Source organism: Olea europaea, unplaced genomic scaffold (genome assembly GCF_002742605.1).
Source record: "Olea europaea var. sylvestris unplaced genomic scaffold, O_europaea_v1 scaffold116, whole genome shotgun sequence".
NCBI lineage: Eukaryota > Viridiplantae > Streptophyta > Magnoliopsida > Lamiales > Oleaceae > Olea > Olea europaea.
This window is the reverse complement of record NW_019229002.1, coordinates 614,557-636,494: the sequence shown is the minus strand read 5'-3', so window position 1 is coordinate 636,494 and position 21,938 is coordinate 614,557. Positions and strand designations below refer to the sequence as shown.

The 21,938-nt window shown below is 36.3% G+C and overlaps 1 pseudogene; it reads right to left on the bottom strand.

The window, feature by feature from the left end:
• Positions 1-6,231: 6,231 nt before the first annotated feature.
• LOC111373738 lies at positions 6,232-16,565 on the bottom strand (annotated as a pseudogene).
• Between the last annotated feature and the right edge of the window lie 5,373 nt (positions 16,566-21,938).

The following is a 21,938-nucleotide window of genomic DNA, read 5'->3' as shown; positions in this document are numbered from 1 at the left end:
AACTCTACATTTATATAGGTCAAGATTCATTGAGTCTAGATTAGTATAATAACTCTAGATTTATATAGGTCAAGATTCACTGAGTCTAAATTAGTGAGAATGTTAATTAATTGAAAATTAATATCAGAAATTCACACATGATAAGGATTTTGTAGTATTTATTACATATTAATAAATAAAGAGTAAGGTATTATTAAAATAAATGAATTGTAATAGATTAAAATTGTCCAAAAAATGATTCTCATTTAATGTGGAAATTTATGGTTAACGTGTTGGTTGGGGTTTTATCTCAAGGGGATGGTGCTCATCACACCATTATGAACTTCACTTTTTCCAAAAATAAAACAAACTTTGCTTGACTCTGAAATTGAAAAAATTATTCCATTGCATGTAGAAAATTTTCTTATCTTTTGTTGTGGAAATTGTGGAAGTTTTTCCACAAATGAAGGTTCCATTCTTCTAATAATCCAAAAGAAATAATTAACTTTTGGAGTTATTTTTTTTTTCCACCAATACTCTCCCATTTTCTTGTGGAATGCAAAGATTTTCTTAAGAAAATTAAAATTGGTTAAAGTGTGCATAACTTAAAATTGTAATTCTTAGTAAGTCTTATGAAATATGGCATTAATTTCCATATTCAAAAATTTTTTATTTTTATTTTTATTTTTATTTTTATATATCCAAAATAAAGGTTTTTGTGGTTGCTAAGAACACTTAATTTAAATTATATAGCTCAATGCTTATAAATTCATTATTAGAAGTGCTTAATATATCTTATAGGATATTTTACGACTTTTGGTTTATACTAGTCAAAGTTGAATGCGCATTGCACGTTATTCTAAAATACTTTACAAGTGTTGTAAAAGTATTATTTGATACCAATTTGTTGGATGATTTGATGAATCTCAACCAAACTAAAGAAAATAAATTCAACATACAAATTTAAGAGAAGAAAATCGTGCACTCAAAACTCAATTTCTATTATTTAATTTTCTTTTGAAATGATGAAGTACTACAAATGCGCAAAATTTTTATACCACACTTGGTACAAAAGATTAGATGCTAATAATGAATTTAAAATCCTATTAAAATTTCTAGATACATGAATAGAATTAAATTTATCTATAATAACTTTAGATTTATATAGGTCAAGATTCATTGAGTTTAGATTAGTGTGAATGTTAATTAATTGAGAATTAGTAGCAAGAAATTCATACAAGATGAGGATTTTGTGTATTTGTTACATATTGATAATCGAAAAGTAAGGTATTATTGAATCAAATGAACTGCAATAGGTTAAAATCATCCAAAAAATTATTCTCACTTGATGTGGTAATTTATGGCTAATGATTTGGTTGGGGTTTTATCTCGAGGGAGTGGTGCTTATCACACCATTATGAACTTTACTTTTTCCAAAAATAAAACAAAGTTTGCTTGACTATTATACTAGAAAATTTATTCCATTGATATTGAGATTTTACCTTATCTTTTATTGTGGAAGTTTTTCCACAAATGGGGGTTTCATCTTCAAATGATCCAAAATAGTTAATTAGTATTGGGAGACTTAATTGTCCACCAATACTCTCCCATTTTCTAGTAGAATGCTGAGATTTTCTTAAGAAAATAAAAATAGGTTCGAGTGTGCATAACTTAAAAGTGTAAATCTTAGCCAGTCTTATGAAATATGGCCTGAATTTTCATTTCCAGAAGATTTTTTATTTTTACTATATGTTTTTGATATTCAGAAGAAAGGTTTTTGTGATTCCTAAGAACACTTAATTTAAAATGTTAAGTTCAACAGTCATAAATTCATTATTAGAAGTGCTTAATATCTTTTATAAGATATTTTACAACTTTTGGTCTATACTAGTTAAAGTTAAACGTGCATTGCACGTTATTCTGAAATACTTTACAAGTACTGTAAAAGTAATATTTAATACCAATTTGTTGGGAGGATTCAATGAGTCTCAACCAATATAAAGAAAATAAAATTTAGGATATAAGTTTAAGAGAAGAAAATTGTACTCTTAAAACTCAATTTCTATGATTTAATTTTCTTGAAATGATGAAACACCATAAATGAGCAACCTTTTTATACTACCTTTTGTACATAAGAATTAATTGCTAATAATGAATTTAAAATTCTATTAAAATTTATAGATACATGAATAGAAATAAATTTATCTATAATAACTATAGATTTATGTAGGTCAAGATTCATTGAGTCTAGATTAGTATGAATGTTAATTAATAGGGAATAAATGACATGAAATTCATCCATGATTAGGATTTTTTCGTATTTATTATATATTGATAAACGAAAAGTAAAGTATTATTGAATCAAATGAATTGTAATAGGTTAAAATCGTCCAAAAAATGATTCTAACTTGATGTGGTAATTTATTATTAACGTGTTGGTTGGGGTTTTATCTCAAGGGAGTGGTGCTTATCACACCATTATGAACTTCACTTTTTCCAAAAATAAAACAAACTTTGCTTGACCATGAAACTCGAAAAATTATTTCATTGGATGTTTAGATTTTTCCTTATCTTTTATTGTGGAAATTGTGGAAATTTAACACAAATGGAGGTTTCATCTTCAAATGATCCAAAATAATTAATTAGTATTGGGAGACTTAATTGTCCACCAATACTCTCCCATTTTCTAGTATAATGCCGAGATTTTCCTAAGAAAATAAAAATAGGTTAAAGTGTGCATAACATAAAAGTGTAAATCTTAGCCAGTCTTATGAAATATGGCCTGAATTTTCGTTTCCAAAAGCTCTTTTATTTTTGTTATATTTTTTTGATATTCAGAAGAAAGGTTTTTGTGATTGCTAAAAACACTTAATTTAAAATGTTAAGCTCAATGGTAATAAATTCATTATTAGTACTTAATATCTCTTATAAAATATTTTACAACTTTCTGTTTATATTAATCAAAATTGAACGTATATTGCACGTTATTCTAAAATACTTGACAAGTGCAAATAAACAATTCAAAATTGAACCTGATTTGTCAGACTTTTATTGCCTTTATTGGACCGTTGGACGCATTTACCCTCATCTAGCCAAGTCTATTGACGCCATTACCTATACTGTTTGAGTCTCATTTTTAGTTAAAAATATATTTTAAAATAGTATTTTGATGAAAAATGTATTGTTAAATATTAAAAAAGAGTTTTATGTTTACGTGTAATACTATTTTATTTAATAATTTGTGATTAAAAAAAAAAGGAGAAATGTATTTTAAAAAGATAAGGGATCAAGAAGGGCTAATAACATGTCAAGGGCAATTTTGGAGAATGATGTGAGTGCTCCATAAAAAAGTCAAAAAACGGTAGCTGCCTTGGTCAAAATGATACAACAATCTCAGGAGTGGGGACCACATACTATGAAAATGGGAATGGAAAATGTGAAAATAATAATGACTCCTTGTGTCAGCTGGCTAAACTCGAAAACAATCAAGTTACACTGATAAAAAATGGTAGACAGAACCTGATTGAATACTCATAATAGGAGGGCCCACCCTTTTTTTTTTTAGAGTTTTTAATGTACGCGTGTCCCTCACGCAGTAGAAGTGTAAGCCAATGTTACTGTCATGCATTTCTGTCAACATAGGTTAATTCATTCGAAAAATAGAACTATGGTGTCACCCAATTCTCTAACAAAAGACTGAAAATAAAATAAAAATAAAAATAAAAAATTTGGGTTTCGGATTTGGCATCACTTCTATATCAACATAAAGGATCATAGAGAACACGTTCAAATGACAAAATGCAATAAAGCACATTGTCACGGATCGCAAGATCATAACTTAAGGCTTGGCATGACACGGGAATGTCATGGCACCAAGTGGGAAAATGAGATAGACTTATGGGAAATAAGGTCTAAGTTTCGGCGGTACAAGGCGATGAGTGCGTCGCCAAATTCAGTGGGGGAGTAACTTACCCCACGCGGTCGCGTTCGATCCGTCCCGGCAGCAGCCGCAATACAACGTGGACAGCACGCTTCAGCATGACGGAACAGCTTGCGATAGGGGACGCAGGCAGATTCGGCAAAGGTCGCAGGTAGATTCGGGCTGGGGATGCATAGATGATTTTGTGACAGAATGCAGGCTGCCTAGATCGTGTAGTTTTCCAGGGCGTTAATGAGGTTTTTCTAAGTCCCGACCCAGCCATTTTGGGGAGGAAAAATACATGGGCCGTAGTCAGATATTTTGAGGATGCAAGTGGGCAACTTGCACAACTTGTCCACTTGTGTGCCACTTGCAAGCTAAGCGCGAGTTGTATGCAAGCTAAGCGCGAGTTGGCAAGGATAAATATCAACGATGCAAGCTAGGTGCGAGTTGTATGCAAGCTAGGCATGAGTTGGTGACAACTTGCAAGGCAAGTTGTAATACCATCCACTTGAAGACAACTAAGAATGAGTTGGCGACAACCAAGCACGAGGTGGCGACAACCAAGCGCAAGTTGTAAAGTGGAAGATTAAGGAGGTTTAAGTTTTCTATAAATAGAGAGGTAATCTCATTTGTAAAGGGTATGGAGTAGAGGTTAGAAAGTGTAGAGAATATAAGAGTGAAGAGAGTTTATTCATTGGAGAGATTGTAAAGTTTTTCCTTTCATTTATACAAAGAAAGTTTCCCCATCTTTACTCGTTTTTCATATATTACTTATTTCAAAATTCTCTTCTCAACGTGGTTATAATTTAGCCTCCTTGGTTAAATTATTTGTGGGCGTGGAAAGGCTAACTTAACGTTTTCTCGTGAGGTGCGGGAATTGGAGAACATTAAGGCCGCACGGTTCTAGTTTGTTCGGGTGTAACGAAACTAGGCCCGTGACAACATGCTGGCTTAGTAAGTGTTTATCAAATCACTTGGTAAAATTATCAACCATTATCACTGATTATTTGGTATATTTATTAATAACAGTGATTATTTCTTATAACTAATGAAAAAAAAATTTAAATTAAAATTTTTCACAACTATAAATGTAAATATATACAATACATCAGTGCAAAATCATTTACAAAATAAATAAATAAATAAATTAAATTCTTTATTGCAAAATCGTTCACAACTATAAATGCAAGTACAGGGATGATATTTAAGCTGTGTTGGATTTGCTGAGTCTGTTCCATGTTTTCTTTCACCGTTTTTCGCTGAATTTTCAGTTTGTGTTGCCTCCTACAACATTCCGATGATGTTGAGTTCAGTAATCGCCGGTAGGATTTCTGTCAAATATGATTTACAAAAACTAATACGTGTTGGTAACTTTTACTGACTTCAAAAATAGCTGTTAAATTTTCATTGGTAATCATCTTTTACTGATGAAAATATATTTCATTGGTAATAAAAAATTGTATATTAGTGATACTGCATTTAATCACTATCCTCAAATCGTTCATTTAGATGTTTTCTCTGATTTTCCCAAAATTGCTCGAGGCATATCTAGCCTTGTCTTAGAATGTTTAACTAGTGTTACCACACAAGATTCCATGAGACACCATTATTTATAAACGTAAGCCTAACATAAGCTTAGTAAATCAATAAATCAGTATTTAATTTCTTTCCCCCTATATTGCAACATCAACTTTCATAAACTGTACAACATGAATTTTGCCGACAATATAAAGAATATGCAGTGTTCATGCAACATCCAAACATCAAGTTATCAATATATGTCACATTTATAATTTTCACAATTGTCTTATATCGAACCATCTCATCTAAAAACCCAACGGATAGAGAACGAACATTTATTGATTTAAATCTAATGTTCAATACACACACACTTTCACATGCAAAACGTACTGATTTTTTATTAACAATTTTTATTTAAAAGTACTCTATTATGAAACCACATCAGAATCTATAGGTGAACATAGAATCTATTTACTTGAGCTCCAATGACTGAGAAAATTCACTAATGCATAACCGGCCACTTGCAAAGTCATTCTCAACACAATTTATCACAAGATGGTAAATTAAAGACTGGTGATTTTAATAAAGACACTCCATTGACTACATTAATCTTCATATGAAATACAAAGCTATAAATCTAAATCTTTGGACATAAATTTTTCTCTGTGGGAATTGCTATATCATCAGCAAAAAAATAAAAATAAAAATAGAAATAGATAAATAAATAAATAAATATATATATATATATATATATATATATAGAGAGAGAGAGAGAGAGAGAGAGAGAGAGACAGAGAGAGAGCATCAATTAGGGCTGTGTAATTGGAATTTGCTCTGGGGTTACCATATATATTCAGGATATTATACAGTTACAGGAGAAGGTGTAGGACGGACGCCAGTTTCAGCAGGAATCTCAAAAAATTCTGAAAGCATTGCTCGAAATTCATCTCCACTCATTGTTTCCTTCTCGAGGAGGACCTCCACTATCTTATCCATTGCTTCACGGTTGTTCTGGATTTGCCTCAAGGCAATTTCATATGCACTACCTGAAATCCTCTTAACGGCAGCATCAATATCTTCAGCAAGTTTCTCTGACATTGAATTCCTTGCCATCATTCTCATTATGACATCAGCACTTTGACCCGAGGAGTCCATGAGCGACCATGGCCCTAGTTCAGACATGCTAAAAGTGACAACCATCTACCAAGGAAACATAACGTTTTAATAAAGCGACCAAGTTAATAATCCAGAAAGTTAATGATTTATTCCAGAATCCTAGACCACAAGGAGTAGAAATAGAATGTTTACCTGCCTGGCCAAACCCGTAATCCGTTGTAAATCACCAGCTGCTCCAGTAGCCACCTCAGGCTCACTAAATATGATTTCTTCAGCAGCTCTTCCACCTAGCCCACCAACAATTCTGGCATAGAGTTGCTGCTTGGATATCAAGGTAGGGTCATCTGCAGGAATGAGCCAGGTCAAACCACGAGCCTGACCACGTGGTATCAGAGTGACCTTTTGAACAGGATCATGCCCTGGAGTTAGTGTTCTGCACGACAACACAAGCAAAACTTGGATAATTTTGTACCCTGATTATATTAAAAACAAAGAATATAGGATGCCGAACTTGCTTTTGGAAAAAAATCTAGAATCTATATCCTGAAGTATATGAATTGAACTTTCATATTATACGCAACTCAGAGGGACATGATTGGGGGAAAAAAAACAGCTTTATTCCGGAACACTAGCTAGGGTTAAAAGGCATATTATATAGAACACTAATTAGATCAGCTATGTTTTACGGCTCTGAGTGTTGAGCTGTTAAGGGTAGAGATGTTCATATAATGTATATAGCAGAAATGAGGATGCTAGGATGCCGGGTCATAATAATAAAATGGATAAGATAAGAATTGAGAAATATATAACACCAAGTGGAGGTGATGTCGAGGACAAAGAAGGAAGAATTTGCTTGGGTCGTAATTTGCACCAATTTAAAGAGGCCCTCGTTCATATGAGTGATGACACTTTGGTATAGAAAATTAGGAGAGAAAGGTGTAGATTAAAAATTATCTTGGCCTGTAGCGGTTTCTAATAATAGTTACCTTAATCTCTCGGTAGATGTGGACGAACAAACTGGAATGACCAAGAAGGTTTCCTATAGCTTATCCCAAATTTATTTGACGCCAAGTTTGTTGCTGTAGCTGAAGGAAGAATAACGTATAAATGGTTATATTTTAAGTGTGATCACATGCATTCCCAAGTAAAGCATGTTTAACTTCTCGTTTATACTTCTACTAACATAACGATAGAGTGTTATTTAAATTTCAGATACTAAGCTGCCACATGCATTAAGCCCAGACATTGTTTACCCAAGATAGGAAATAAATTTTTTTTGAGCTTAGTAAATAATAATAGCAAAATTTTCAAGTATTCAGCCAAGCAAACGCTTGTGCCGAAAAGCGTGTAGGTTTGGTCCAGTAAGATGTTTGCCAGGTGTGAGAAAGCCATGATTTGCAATAACTGTAACATAAGGAGCCTAGGGTGTGGCCCGGTTTGTGATATTAAGACAGCCAGAGAATTTAGTTTACAGCTCACAATTCACAAACAACATGAGACAAAAACCACAGCATAAGATTGATTCAAGATTTAACTATTATATCTAAAAAGCAAGACGATAAAAATGCCAAATTGCTAAGGTATGAAAAAAAAAAAAAAAAATTAATTCCATAGATGAACTTCTTTACAGTACTTACCCGCAGATGGCATGGCCTACTTCATGGTATGCTACAAGACTTTTGCTTTTGCCATCTGTCATAACTGTCCCTTCCATTCCGGCTACTATCCTATCAATTGAATCATCATTTTGTTTAGATGAGATTGCAGATTTTCCACGTCGACCCGCCAGAATAGCAGCCTCGTTTAAGAGATTAGCAACATCTGCTCCACTAAAACCAGGTGTCCTCATGGCTATCACTTCAACAGATACATCAGAATCAAACTTCTTATTTCCAGCATGGACCTTTAAGATATCTGTTCTCCCATGAATATCTGGGACATCAACAGTTACCTGTACGAAGTTTAAAAAGTGCATCAGTATGAGAACATTAAAATTATAGACAAACATAAAATGTATCTTTACCTGTCTATCGAATCTTCCAGGTCTCAACAATGAAGAGTCAAGAATATCTGCACAGTTGGTTGCCGCAATTACAATAATACCAGTGTTCCCTTGAAAACCATCCATTTCCGTCAATGGCTGGTTCGGAGTCTGTTCCCTTTCATCGTTTCCACCACCAATTCCCGTTCCTCTTTGACGCCCAACAGCATCAATTTCATCGACAAATACAATGCAGGGAGCATTCTCGTTGGCCTTCTTGAAAAGATCACGGACTCTTGAGGCACCAACACCAACAAACATCTCAACAAACTCGGAACCTGAAATTGAGAAAAATGTGATGTAGGATGAATAACAAGAAATAAGAAGGAGAAAGGGGAGAGGAGAAGAAGGGGAAACCGTTGGTAGAAAACACAGAGGCTGCAGCCAACTTTTATTCAATTAATTCATCATCGCAATAACAGTGTAAAATAGGTTTAAATACTGAAAATACTGCAAACCTAAAAGATAGAGCTAAGCCCAATACACAAGTCCATAAAAATAAAATAACCCAAGCCCAACTAAGAAATAAAAGTCCAACTAAAATAATTAAAACTGGGATGTCCTCATCAATTCTCCCAAGGTCGGAGAGAAAACTCGACCCTGTCGAGTGGCTATATCATCATAAGCATCCGTCAATCTCCCAACCATAGGCTGAGTGGCTGGGCAAGCTTCTTCCGGCATCTGTAGAAATGCGTCAGTGGCGGTCTGAACCTGGTGTCCTCACCAACTCCCCTCGGGTGGACGGGAAGCGATATGGGCCAATGAAGATCCTGCTGACTCCGATAAAACTAATAAATCTGGATCCAATTGTTGTAGTGTCTCCCTGGAGATCCATGCACAGTCACAATCTGGTCGACCAACCCAACGAACAAGGAAGCGCTGAACCTCTCCATCATTAGTGAGCACAGTTTCTTCATCTAAAATAGCATCAATTTTTTCTTTGTGTGCTGTGAGAGGTGGTAGTGGGTTAGAAGGAGCCAAAGAATCAGGATCAAGGTCTACAAAAGGAGATGACAGAGGATCATCCGAGGGAATGAAATGGCCTTTATAAACTACAAGGTCCTCAACATTGAAAGTAGAGTGGTAACCAAGGTGTGGTGAAATGTCAACAATATATGCATTTGGACCAACCTGCTTTAAAATTTTAAAAGGACCAGCACTACAACCTTGCAATTTAGAGGCGGGTCCATGTAGACGCCGCTCTGGCCTAATGCGAACCATAACGTAATCCCCAATATTAAACTCAATATGTCGTTTGTGTAAATCAGCTTGGAGTTTATATTTTGCATTACTAGCTTCAAGTTGTTTATTGATCTCAATATGCAAGTCACGAAGATGTTGTGCAAATGATTTGGCTGATACTGACACTCTAGCCTGTGGGGACATAGGGATGAGATCTAACGGTTTCCTAGGCTTGTACCCATGAACGGCTTCAAATGGACTCATATCTAATGAACGATTTATGGAGCTATTATACGCAATTTGAGCTACAGGAAGGATCAAATCCCAATTTCGAAAGTTTTCCCGGACCAGACAACGTAATAGGTTACCAAGACTTCGATTAACTACTTCAGTTTGACCGTTAGTCTGAGGATGGTAGGCCGTAGAAAATTTCAATTTGGTACCCATCTTATGCCACAAAGTTCTCCAAAAATGGCTAGTGAAACGAACGTCCCTATCAGACACGATGGTCTTGGGAAGCCCATACAATTTGACAATTTCATTAAAGAATAACAGGGCAACCTTGGACGCATCTGACGTTTTGCTAAAGGGGATAAAATGAGCCATCTTTGAGAAGCAATCGACAACCACAAAAATAGAATCATGCTTCTTTGGGGTGGGTGGAATTCCTAACACAAAATCCATACTAACATCTTGCCAAGGACAATTAGGGACACGGAGAGGGGTGTATAGACCCGTGTTCTGCTTCTTCTGCTTACTCAATTGACAAGTGTTACAAGTACTAACAATCTTAGCCTCGTCTTTCTTTAAGCTAGGCCAATAGAATTGACGTTCAACTTCCTCTATGGTCTTATCACGTCCAAAATGACCGGCTAATCCTCCCGCATGAATTTCCCACACGATGAAATCTCACACTGAAGTTCGAGGGATGCACAATTTATTAACTCTAAAGAGATAACCCTCCTCAAGTCGAAAGTCATCTGTGGCGCCTGATTGTCCCCTTTGTAAATCAAGAAAGATATCTTTAAAATCGGGACACGCCTCGTAATCCTCCTTAAGTCTTTCAAAATCGATGACCTTGACACTCATGATCGACAAAAGGGAGACACAGCGACTTAATGCATCAGCTGCTTGGTTCTCTACGCCCTTCTTGTGTTTTAAAACAAATGAATAGGCCTGCAAATATTCGACCCAACGACCATGCCTAGAACGTAATCTTTTCTGGGAGTTGAGGTAACGGAGAGCCTCGTGATCCGAATAAAGGACAAATTCTTGGGGTAACAAATAGTGGCGCAAATAGCGCAAAGCCTGGACCACTGCATACAGTTCCTTATCATAAGTTGAGTACCGCTGTTTGGCTTCATTTAACTTCTCACTGAAGTAGGCAACAGGGTGACGATCCTGACTTAAGACTCCGCCTATACCTACCCTGGAGGCATCACATTCAACTTCAAAGACTTTGGAAAATCGGGAAGGCGCATAACAGGAGCCTCCGTCATTCACTTCTTGACTAACTTAAAGGCCTTAGCCACCTCTTGTGTCCAACGAAACTCTCCTTTCTTCATGCATTTTGTGATAGGCGCTATAATAGTGCTAAACCCCTTAATAAAGCGACGGTAAAATGTAGCTAAGACGTGAAAGCTTCTGACATCATGAATAGCATTAGGCTCAGGCCAGTCAATAATCGCTTGAACCTTAGCAAGATCAGCAGATACTCCTGTCGAAGAGACAATGAAACCCAAAAAAATGACTATATTGGTGAAGAAAGAGCACTTCTTGACGTTAGCATATAGATTAGTTGCACGAAGGGTAGAGCAGACTTGTGTGAGGTGGTCAAGGTGTTGCTCCTTAGACTTACTATAGATGAGGATATCATCAAAGTAGACAACAAGAAACTTTCCCATGAAAGGTCGAGAGTTTGTGTCATTACCCGCATAAATGTACTTGGTGCATTACTTAGCCCAAAAGGCATGACCAGCCATTCATAAAGACCATCTTTCGTTTTAAATGCGGTCTTCCACTCACCACGTGGGCGAATTCGAATCTAATGGTATCCACTCTTTAGATCAATCTTCGAAAAGATTGTGGCACCAACCATCATGTCTAACATATCGTCAAGTCTAGGAATGGGAAAACGATACTTCACCGTAATCCTATTGATCGCGCGACTATCCACACACATCTTCCAAGAACCATCCTTTTTGGGCGTCAATAGGGCGAGGACAGCACACGGGCTTAAACTCTCACGAATGAATCCTTTGTGAAGGAGGTCATCCACTTGCCTTTGAAGTTCAGCGTGCTCGGTAGGATTCATCCTATAATGAGGCAAATTTGGGAGGGATGCCCCTAGAACAAAGTCTATGGCATGTTGAATATCCCTTAGTAGATGTAGATGATCAGGTAGGTCCTCCGGGAAGACGTCTCGAAACTCTTGGAGGATCGATAGGAATTCAACAGGGCTCTCTATTGTGGAGTGTGATGGGACCTCCATGACCACCAAAACGAACACAACTGAGTCACCAACAAGTGTATGCTCAAACTCCGTAGGACTAATGATGTGCAATCCCTTTCGTTCCACACTTTTCTTCATTTTTAGTGGGCCAACAGGTTTCGGAGGCAGTGGGTTAAGGTGAATCTTCTTTCCATTAAACACGAAGGAAGAGAAATTGGATCGACCATAGATGGTTACATCTAGGTCAAATAACCAAGGTCGTCATAAGATGATGTGCCCGACGTCCATTGAAATGACGTCACACCATATATTGTCCTTATACTCAAGAAACTGGATAGGGACTAAACAATGCTCCTTGACAGCTATGGAGGAGGTATCAACCCAAGAGACGCTGTATGGCTGAGGGTGAGGAACAGACTTCAACCCTAGACGGGATACAGTAGCCATCGAAACCGCATTAATGCAGCTGCCACTATCCACGATAACTTTACAGCCCTTATTATTAATCTTGATGTAAGTGTGGAAGATGGCATGACGGCGCCAATCATCGGCATCCCTAGGCTGGGTAAGAGTACAACGGATGACACCGACTCTAGGCGTATGTGGGATAAGGGGACTAGCCTGGATACAACCCAAGAAGGTATCTTCACTATCCTCCAAGTCATCAAACTCTTCTAACTTAGGCTCATAAACCTGATCCTTTAGTGGCTCGTCAACTATACCTTCACGCTCTTTCAAAACTAGGGCTCGGCTAGGACACTTAGAAGCAATGTGACCAAAACCCTTACAATTGAAGCATTGCAAAAGAGAGGACGTTCTTGAAACCTCAGAACCTCTACCGTTACTATCCGATGTAGGGGTAGTATTAGAAGGAGGATATCCTAGAATAGACTTAGGGGATGGAGCGGATGCAGAAGAGGTTGTAGCGGGGGAGTCACTACGACTTCTGTACAGTGTCCTAGTCACTAACTCGTAATCTCGAACGAAATAGTAGGCGTGGTCAAGAGTGGTGACACATCTAAGAACAAGCTCACGTCTAAGATCATCCCGTAGGCCTTGCCTAAACCTACTCAAAGTCATGACTTCATCCTCAACGACCTGACATCTCATTCTAAACTCGTCAAACTGAGCAACATATTCGGTCACAGGTCGACTGCCTTGCGTAAGTGCGTTCCATTGATCCAGCAAGTTGCCCTTGTAAGATTGACGTAAATATTTTTCTTTAAGGCGACACTTCATTTCATCCCAGTTCCCAACAGGGGGAGCATGACACCTCTCTAGGAGGTCCTCAACACTTTCCCAAAATAGTTGAGCTGTGCCAGTTAATTTCAAACTGGCAAATTGTACCCTCCGATCTCCAGGGACCCCATACCAGGCAAAGAAGCGATCCATATCTCTAACCCATTGATTGAATACACTAGGATCTAGACAACCATCAAATGTAGGGACATCTAACTTAATATTTCGAAAAAGGCGCTCCTCGTGGCGAGGGAGAGATTGGGTTGGGTCAAGAGTGTTTACCCTAGCGATTAGGGCTCTATTCTCCTCACGAGTAGCGGCTAACTCAGTTTGGACAGCCGTTAATTGATTTTGTAATTGTGCCAACTGTCGGGTGATAGCTTCAATGTGGGAAGGGTCCATGGCAAGAGTACTAGAGCTAGAGGCAGTAACGCGACCACTACGCAATTGCATACACGGTAACACAAGTTAGGTGAAGTGCCTACTGAGATCAACAACCAACGAGTGCCAGTAGGGAAAATAGTGACTGAAATTTATCTATTGTTATTATTATTATTTTATTTTATTGTAGGGATTACGTATGGCTCGATCGCAAGCTAATACTACTAATGCCAATAAAATAAAAAAGCAAAGATACAAATGCTAGGTCTAGTCACGTGAGGTAAAAGAGTGAACAATGGGGTCGGCTCGTGAATTTCAATCCAATAGATTTAAGGCTAAATTATCAAAATATTAGCAACACAAAGAATTAAATGATGCAATTCTAAAATATAGTAACAGTGTCACTGAAAATAGATAGGCGCAAAGGCTCCTTGAGTTCAGTTGGCCTGAGTCGTCCTAGCGTCGAATGCCTCCACTTTCTGAACTGTTAAGCACTGAGATACCAAGATAGAAAATTCCGTGTTCGTCGAGAAAATAATGTACATGTAAAAGAATGTCTGGAAATTCTCAAAATTATTTTTTTTTTGCTCTTTTCTTTTCTTTTCTTTTCTTTGTTTTAAATAATACAAAATCAGAACAACAAAATAATAAATGAGCCCATTTCACAAATTTTGGGCCTACATCACACTCAAAATCTCAATCAAGCCCAAGCCCAAGCAATAACTAATAAATCCAACTCGATTGAAGTCAAGCCCAAACCCAAGTGATACAAATAAATCAGCCCGATTGAAATTAAGCCCAAACCCAATTGATAACTAATAAACCAACCCGATTAACTAATAAACCAATCAAGCCCAAACCCATAACTCATAAACCAACCCGATTGAAAGCTGTGGGAGTTGGCGTCTGGGATGTTGGCTAGCTCGAAGGAGAATCTCAACGATGTGGGGCGCCGATTTACTAGCAGAAGTCAGAATTCGTAGTTAGAGAGATGGTTCCGTTTCTGGTTTTGGATGAAGATAATATGGTGGTTGACTACAGGTGGGTGTCGCGTTTATTTTGCAGCGGTTGTAGGGTTAAGGTTTAGTAGAGAAGATGAGACGTAGATAATCGGGTCGGGTTTGGAGGAGGCGGTTACGGTATTATTGTTTTCGGCAGTTGGGCTTGGATGGCCATTACTGGAAAAACTCGGCAGTTGATTGCCACAGTTGGGTTAGGGATTGGGTGAAGTATCTGTAATGGATGAAGAAAGCGGCTGATTTTTTTTTTTTTTGTCTGAGGATGACGGTTTTTGGATTTTGCGGTAGCCGGTTTGAGGTGTGGAGAATATGATGTGGGGAGTTCAATTGCCGTTGGCGAATTGCTGCAGATGGTTTATGGGGATTTGCAGTTGCAGAAAGCGGTTGGGTGGTGTGATGATGTATTGGGTTAGATGTTTGTGTGTGGGTTGGAGAGGATGGATGGGTTACCTTCTGGACAGGGAGTTATGGTGTTGAACAGCACATCTTGCATCACGTCCATGGTAATTTTGACTCCAATTTTCTGTTAATGAGATTGAAAACCAGGTTTGGCTCTGATACCAATTTGATGTAGAATGAATAACAAAAAATAAGAAGGAGAAAGGGGAGAGGAGAAGAAGGGAAAACCGGGGGAAGAAAGCACAGAGGCTACAGCCAACTTTTATTCAACTAATTCATCGTCTCAATAACAATGTAAAATAGGTTTAAATACTGAAAATATTGCAAACCTAAAAGATAGGGCCAAGCCCAATACACAAGTTTATAAAAATAAAATAACCCAAGTCCAACTAAGAAATAAAAGTCCAACTAAAATAATTAAAACTGGGATGTCCTCATCAAAATGGAACACATGCTTCCCCAGCAATTGCCTTGGCTAGCAACATCTTTCCAGTACCTGGAGGACCAACAAGCAGAACTCCCTTAGGGATACGTGCACCCATAGCAGTAAACCTCTCAGGCTTCTTCAGGAACTCTACAACCTCCATAAAATCTTGCTTTGCTTCATCTACTCCAGCTACATCATCAAATGTTACACCAGTGTTTGGTTCCATCTGGAACTTAGCCTTTGATTGACCAGAGGCAAGGGAAAAACCTGGCCCACCAGGGCACCCATTTCTACAGAGGAGCATCTTGAGAGAAGGAAAAGACCCCAATCAAGATAAGAGGGAAGGCCAAGTTTCCAATCAAGTTGAATAAAAGAGAACCAGAGTCCTCTTAAGCATTGTGGACGGCAAAGTCAATATTCTTCTCTGAACTTCTGAAGGAGCTCCTGGCTGAGTCTTGGGAGTTGTATACGAACTCTCTGCACTCGATTGCCCAACTCTGGAAAGATAGCCTCAACTATTGCCATGGTTCCATTTTCAAACAAGTCTACTTTTGTCTCCCGATCCTTATCCAGATACTCCAAAAATCTCGAATAAGACATCCTTGAGTTAAAAACACCTTGCTCATCAGCAAAAGCTTTTCCATTGCCTTGTAATGCAGAAGCAATAAGTCCAGAATTTCCAAGCAACAATTTTAGAAAGGCTCTTCTTCCTTCATTTGGCCTTTGATCCGTTGATGCTCTTACTGTGACTGTTTTCGATGTCTTGCTCAATGATGGAAGGTGAGTCGATTGGAGAAACTGCTTTCCATAAATTTCCTTGCTCAAACTTGTTCGAGTACTGTGTGTAATAAACCATTTCATACTACACATGCCGATGTTGCAGCCATTTTAAATTCCTCTACATAATATAAACTTTTGAAATCCATAAAAATACTCAAGGCATACATCACAAGATCATTAATTAAACCTTTCACAATATTTTGCAGATATATTTGTTATGAGGTCCAATGTCAATGCCAAAATGAAAAGGCACCAAGACACTATATTTGATTAACCACAAACTTTTGAATGTCAATACGTCCTTAAAATTATATAAAAACCAATGATCTACAGAGCATGGAAAGATAGAAAAAAATATATATTTCAGAATCTTTCATATTAATCAAGCAACTTATGGCCAACAAAACATTCAAATCGTGGTGAAGTTGGAGATCCAATAATTGTGAACATTATAGTTGCATATTATCATTCTCCACCACACATTCACATAATAAAATATTCTACACACAAACCAATAAAGTTTCCTTACTTTTTAACCACATGTTCTCCAAAAAAAATACTATTCAATGCTCTTTAATTCTCCAAATAATGGGTGAAAACAAAGGCTTAGATTGAATATGCAACGATAATGTTCACAATTATTGGATCTCCACCTTAAAATACAAATACAGAAATTCCTCATAGTTCCCAACTCAAAAAAAATTAATAAGAATAAATAAATATCTACTAATTATTTTTTACTATAATATTAGAAAGGGAAAATTAAAAAAAAATTAAAAACTAAAATATATATATATATATATATGTAAAAATTAATCAACATCGATTTCCTCTCCTGCTAATCTCATATTACCTGTTCTACTGTTTAGACACCCAAAAGCAAGAAAAAAAGAAAAGAAAAAAACACAAAACCGAACTTAATTCTTGTGCCAACCGCTGAATCAAGCATACCCGATAACGATTACATGCTTTATTTATTATAATTATCTCCAATTAGCGGAAACCACGAAAAAAGTTGAGTTTCAATGACGTCAAATTATCGAGCTTTACTAATTCAGCTACAGAACTGATACTAATTCTTGTGCGAAAAAAAAAACGACTACACGAGTAATCAAAACAAATTAACTTCATTACAATGAAATCGAACTAAATTGTGTAATTATTTTATAATCTCCGAGTAGTCGAAACCACAAAAAAACTTGAGTGCCAATGACATTAAATATCAATCTTTACTAATTCAGCAACAGAACTGAGCTTAATTTTATGATTAAACATACAATTTGAAAAAATTAACTTCAATAATAATAATAATAATAAAATTAGAAATTTTTTCTACAAATTCCAAAACATACTTATATAGAGCTGATTATTCAGAGCGACGAGTGGCACAGGAAAAGAATGGGGTATTTTTTAAATTGGCTTGGTCAAACAACCAATTTTCCAGTTTGACCATTTTTATTTTTTATTTTTTTTTTGTATTCACCACATTGGCCTCTTGTCAATAAAAAGACAATTGTGACCTTATTTATGCTTCACAATTACAAAAGTATATCAATTTTTTGAAAAGACAATAATACCCTTAAAAGTTTAAATAAATTCAGTTACTCTCATACGTAAATTTCAAAATCAGTTTTACTTATCAGTTTCTCCAATACAGTAAAAAAGAATTTTTTTCCTTCCATCTGCTAGAATATTGAAATCTCTCAAAATTATCAAAGGTTCAACAAAGAAACAATACTCACAGTCAGCACTGAAAATTGGTTAGTGTAAATACGTATTTTTAATTTTATTTTAGTTAAATTTACTGTTTGAATCTTTAAATCTTTTTTTTTTTTGACAAAGGCAGATAAATTTTACAATATTTAAACACAGATGTATAATTTTTTTATAGCAAAAACAACAAAAAAATTTATCTTTGTATGCATATATTTTACAGAAAAAAATTTATAGGTGTCTGTAAAATAAATATTTAGACATTATTTCGTTGAAAAAGGGAAAAATAAAAAATTTGAGCGTAAATTCCAGATGAAACGGACAAAAAAAGTTGGGCCAAATGTTTCCATCCGGCCCAGTTATCCGAGCCGGCTTATTTTTTTTTATTTTTTCCCCTCTCCTCCCCTTTCAGATTTTAGAATTTATTTATTCATTAATATATGTTTATTGAAATAAATATTAATGAATATTTAATATTAATTGAAATAAATATTTTTGAAACAATTAAAATAATCAATGAATTATTTAAAGTATAAAATTAAATTAATTATGAAATGAACAATTTAAAAATTATATATTAATTCCTTATTTTTAATTTGTGGCAAATATGGCATCAGCATGTGTCCCAATTTGTTACTTTAGTGAATTTCAAATGAATGAAAAAGCTCAGTGGGAATGGAAATGGACGAGTGAAGAAGATGGGGTTAAAGCAATTTTTATAACAATGAGTACATCGTTTGCAGAAATGTACAGTGATATACAAAACATACTTAACGTCGATCCCTCTCAGTACGATATGAAATTGAGATTTTTGTTTCATAAGCATTCAATCATTCCAATTTCACCTACGAAAGTTACTTCTGAAGTAGAAATGAAACATCTAATTAAATTGAACCAAGGCCGAAAGTCGACTCCTATTTGCGTAACTTTATTGGGGAAGAATGTCCACGAAGGTGAACACGAAGTTTCAAATGAAGAAAATCATAATGTAAATGATTGTTCATGAAGATGATGTGGTTATTCCTGAGACCACTGCTACTCACCATGATCACACTGTTACGCACAGAATTCCATCGATAGTTGAAGACAACGAGAATGAAAACACATTTACAAACGAGGATTTGATTGCTTTATCCCGTAGGAGACATGAGTTGGGTGGGAGCTCACAGGCCGAACCGGTCCTCTAATTGTTCGCGTGTAGTTCCCGATGATGAAGATGTATATGTCGAGCAATAATTCGAATCAAAGAAAGAATTGCAAGAAGCTATGCACCGGATTGCTTTAAAACATAACTTCGAGTTTAAAGTGAAGAAATCAAACAAGTTGACGTACACAATTATCTGCGCTAACGACAGTTGCCATTGGCGTTTGCGAGTGACTAAGATGGACACGAATGAGTTCTTTGTAGTCCGTAAGTATACACAGGAACATACTTGCGAAGTGGGTATTCGTCGAAATGATCATAGGCAGGCCCGATCATGGTTCATTGGTCGAGAAATAATGCACAAGTTCCAGGATCCACGAACGATCTACAGACCTTCGGACATCATTAATGACGTTCAATGAGAGTACGAGGTGGTCATGAGCTATCAGAAGGCTTGGAAGGCTAAAGAATGTGCATTGGAGGATTTGATGGGTTTGACCGAGGAGAGTTATGCTAAATTAGCCAGGTATTTCAATATTTAAGTGTTTATTTCTTTGTTATTTTAAATTTTAATTATTTAATTTCAATTGTTTATTTATATGTAATTAATTATTTAATTGAATTGTTTATTTTTCTGTTCATTTAATATTTAATATATTATCTAAATTATGATTATTTTTATTTACATTGGCCAGGTATTGCTATAACATGGGAAGAATTAATACTGGGTCAGCATTTTTTACTGAGAAAGATGACGAAAATCGTTTCAAATATTTCTTTATGGCCCTTGGACAATGTGTTCGAGGATTTCGAAATGCAATGCAACCCCTAATCTTAGTCGACGGTACAACCCTTAAGGCGAGATATGGGGGCAAGTTGATTATTGCAACATGTCAAGATGCGAACATCCAAATTTACCCTCTTGCGTTCGGCATAGTCGACGGAGAAAATGATGTAGCGATGAGTTGGTTTTTCACGAAGTTGAGGGAAGTAATTGGAGATGTCGAAAATCTTGCATTCGTAACTAATCGAGGGTAGTCAATAATAAATGGTATCGTCGAAGTCTTCCCAGAGGCACATCATGGTTATTGTATGTACGATATACAGGGAAACTTGAAGACCCGGTATCGAGGCAATGACGTCGTTGCGTTGTTTAGGAGAGCTGCAGAGGCCTACAGTTTTGAAGAGTTTGATAAGTTCATGGTCGAAATAGACAGTAAATCGCATGCTGTATGGGAGTACCTAACAGAGATGGGGATTGAACATTGGGCACGATCACATTTTTCAGGACGTCGATACAACATGATGACGTCGAACAATGCGGAGTCGCTTAACGCTTTATTCAAGAAAGATCGAGAGTCACCAATTCTTGCAATGATTGAGAACATTCGTGACAAGCTACAATAATGGTTTCATGATCGACGTGAGGAATCACAGAGTTGTGCAAGTGTACTAACCCCGACTCAAGAAGATAAGCTCTTTAAGACTCTAGATGTGGCAAGAAAGGTATATGTAGAACCATTGGATCAATTTCGCTTCTCCGTGAGATGTGCACGTAATTTTGGATACATTGTGGACTTGAATGATAACACGTGCACGTGTAGACGGTTTCAGTTTGAGAGTTTTCCATGTACACATGCAGTGGCAGTCGCTATGCATGGAGGATTACCACCACACACCTTATGCAGTGTGTATTACATGACTGATTATTGGAGAGCAGCATATGCGGAAACAATATTTCCTGTGCCAAATGAAGTCGAGTGGAAGTGCCCGACCACATTCTATCACTGAATAACTTGTTGCCACCAGCAGTTGGATCACGTACTCCTGGATGTACACGTACGTCTAGAATACCATCTATCGAAGAGTTTTCCCAGCCTCGTAAGTGCGGTAGGTGCGGTGAAACAGGGCATACTAGAAGATATTATACAAGTCAGATTCCTCTGCATGACAATGTAACGGATGTATAATTTTAATAACTATTGGCAATGTAATTATTTATAACATTGACATTAATTATTTATGCATATTAATTATGTGAATTATTAGATTTAGTATTTTTTTTAAACATTTCATTCATTACATTCATTTGTTATGCATATTATTTATGTTAATTATTTGAAATCGAAACTTTTTCTAGATACTGCATTATACGGTAGGCTGCATTGTAAAATAAATATTTAAATATTACATAAATAATTAACATTTTACAATTCTTTCGTAATTACAAATAAATGAATGAACTGTACAATGTTTAAATAAATATAAAAATATGTACAATTATTTACGGATTCCCATTAAATTCAAATAAATCACATGCTAGTTTATTTCTCCAATTTTGTATCCATGCCTGGTTGATTGCATCAACCTTATGTGTCACACTCAAAAATTCTATGTACTTGATGACGAACATGCCGCAATTACCCCTACAATTAAACAATGTTGTATTAGCACATCGAAATTTAGTTAGAACCTAAGATGTAAATGGCAAAAAGAAAATTACAAACACTTACAATATTTGCTGCCTCGCCGTCGTCGTGTTCCGCACGGTGGCCAATCTGTCATGTACAGTGATATTCGCTCGTCTAGCCATCATGAGAACGATCACAGACACCGACTCTAG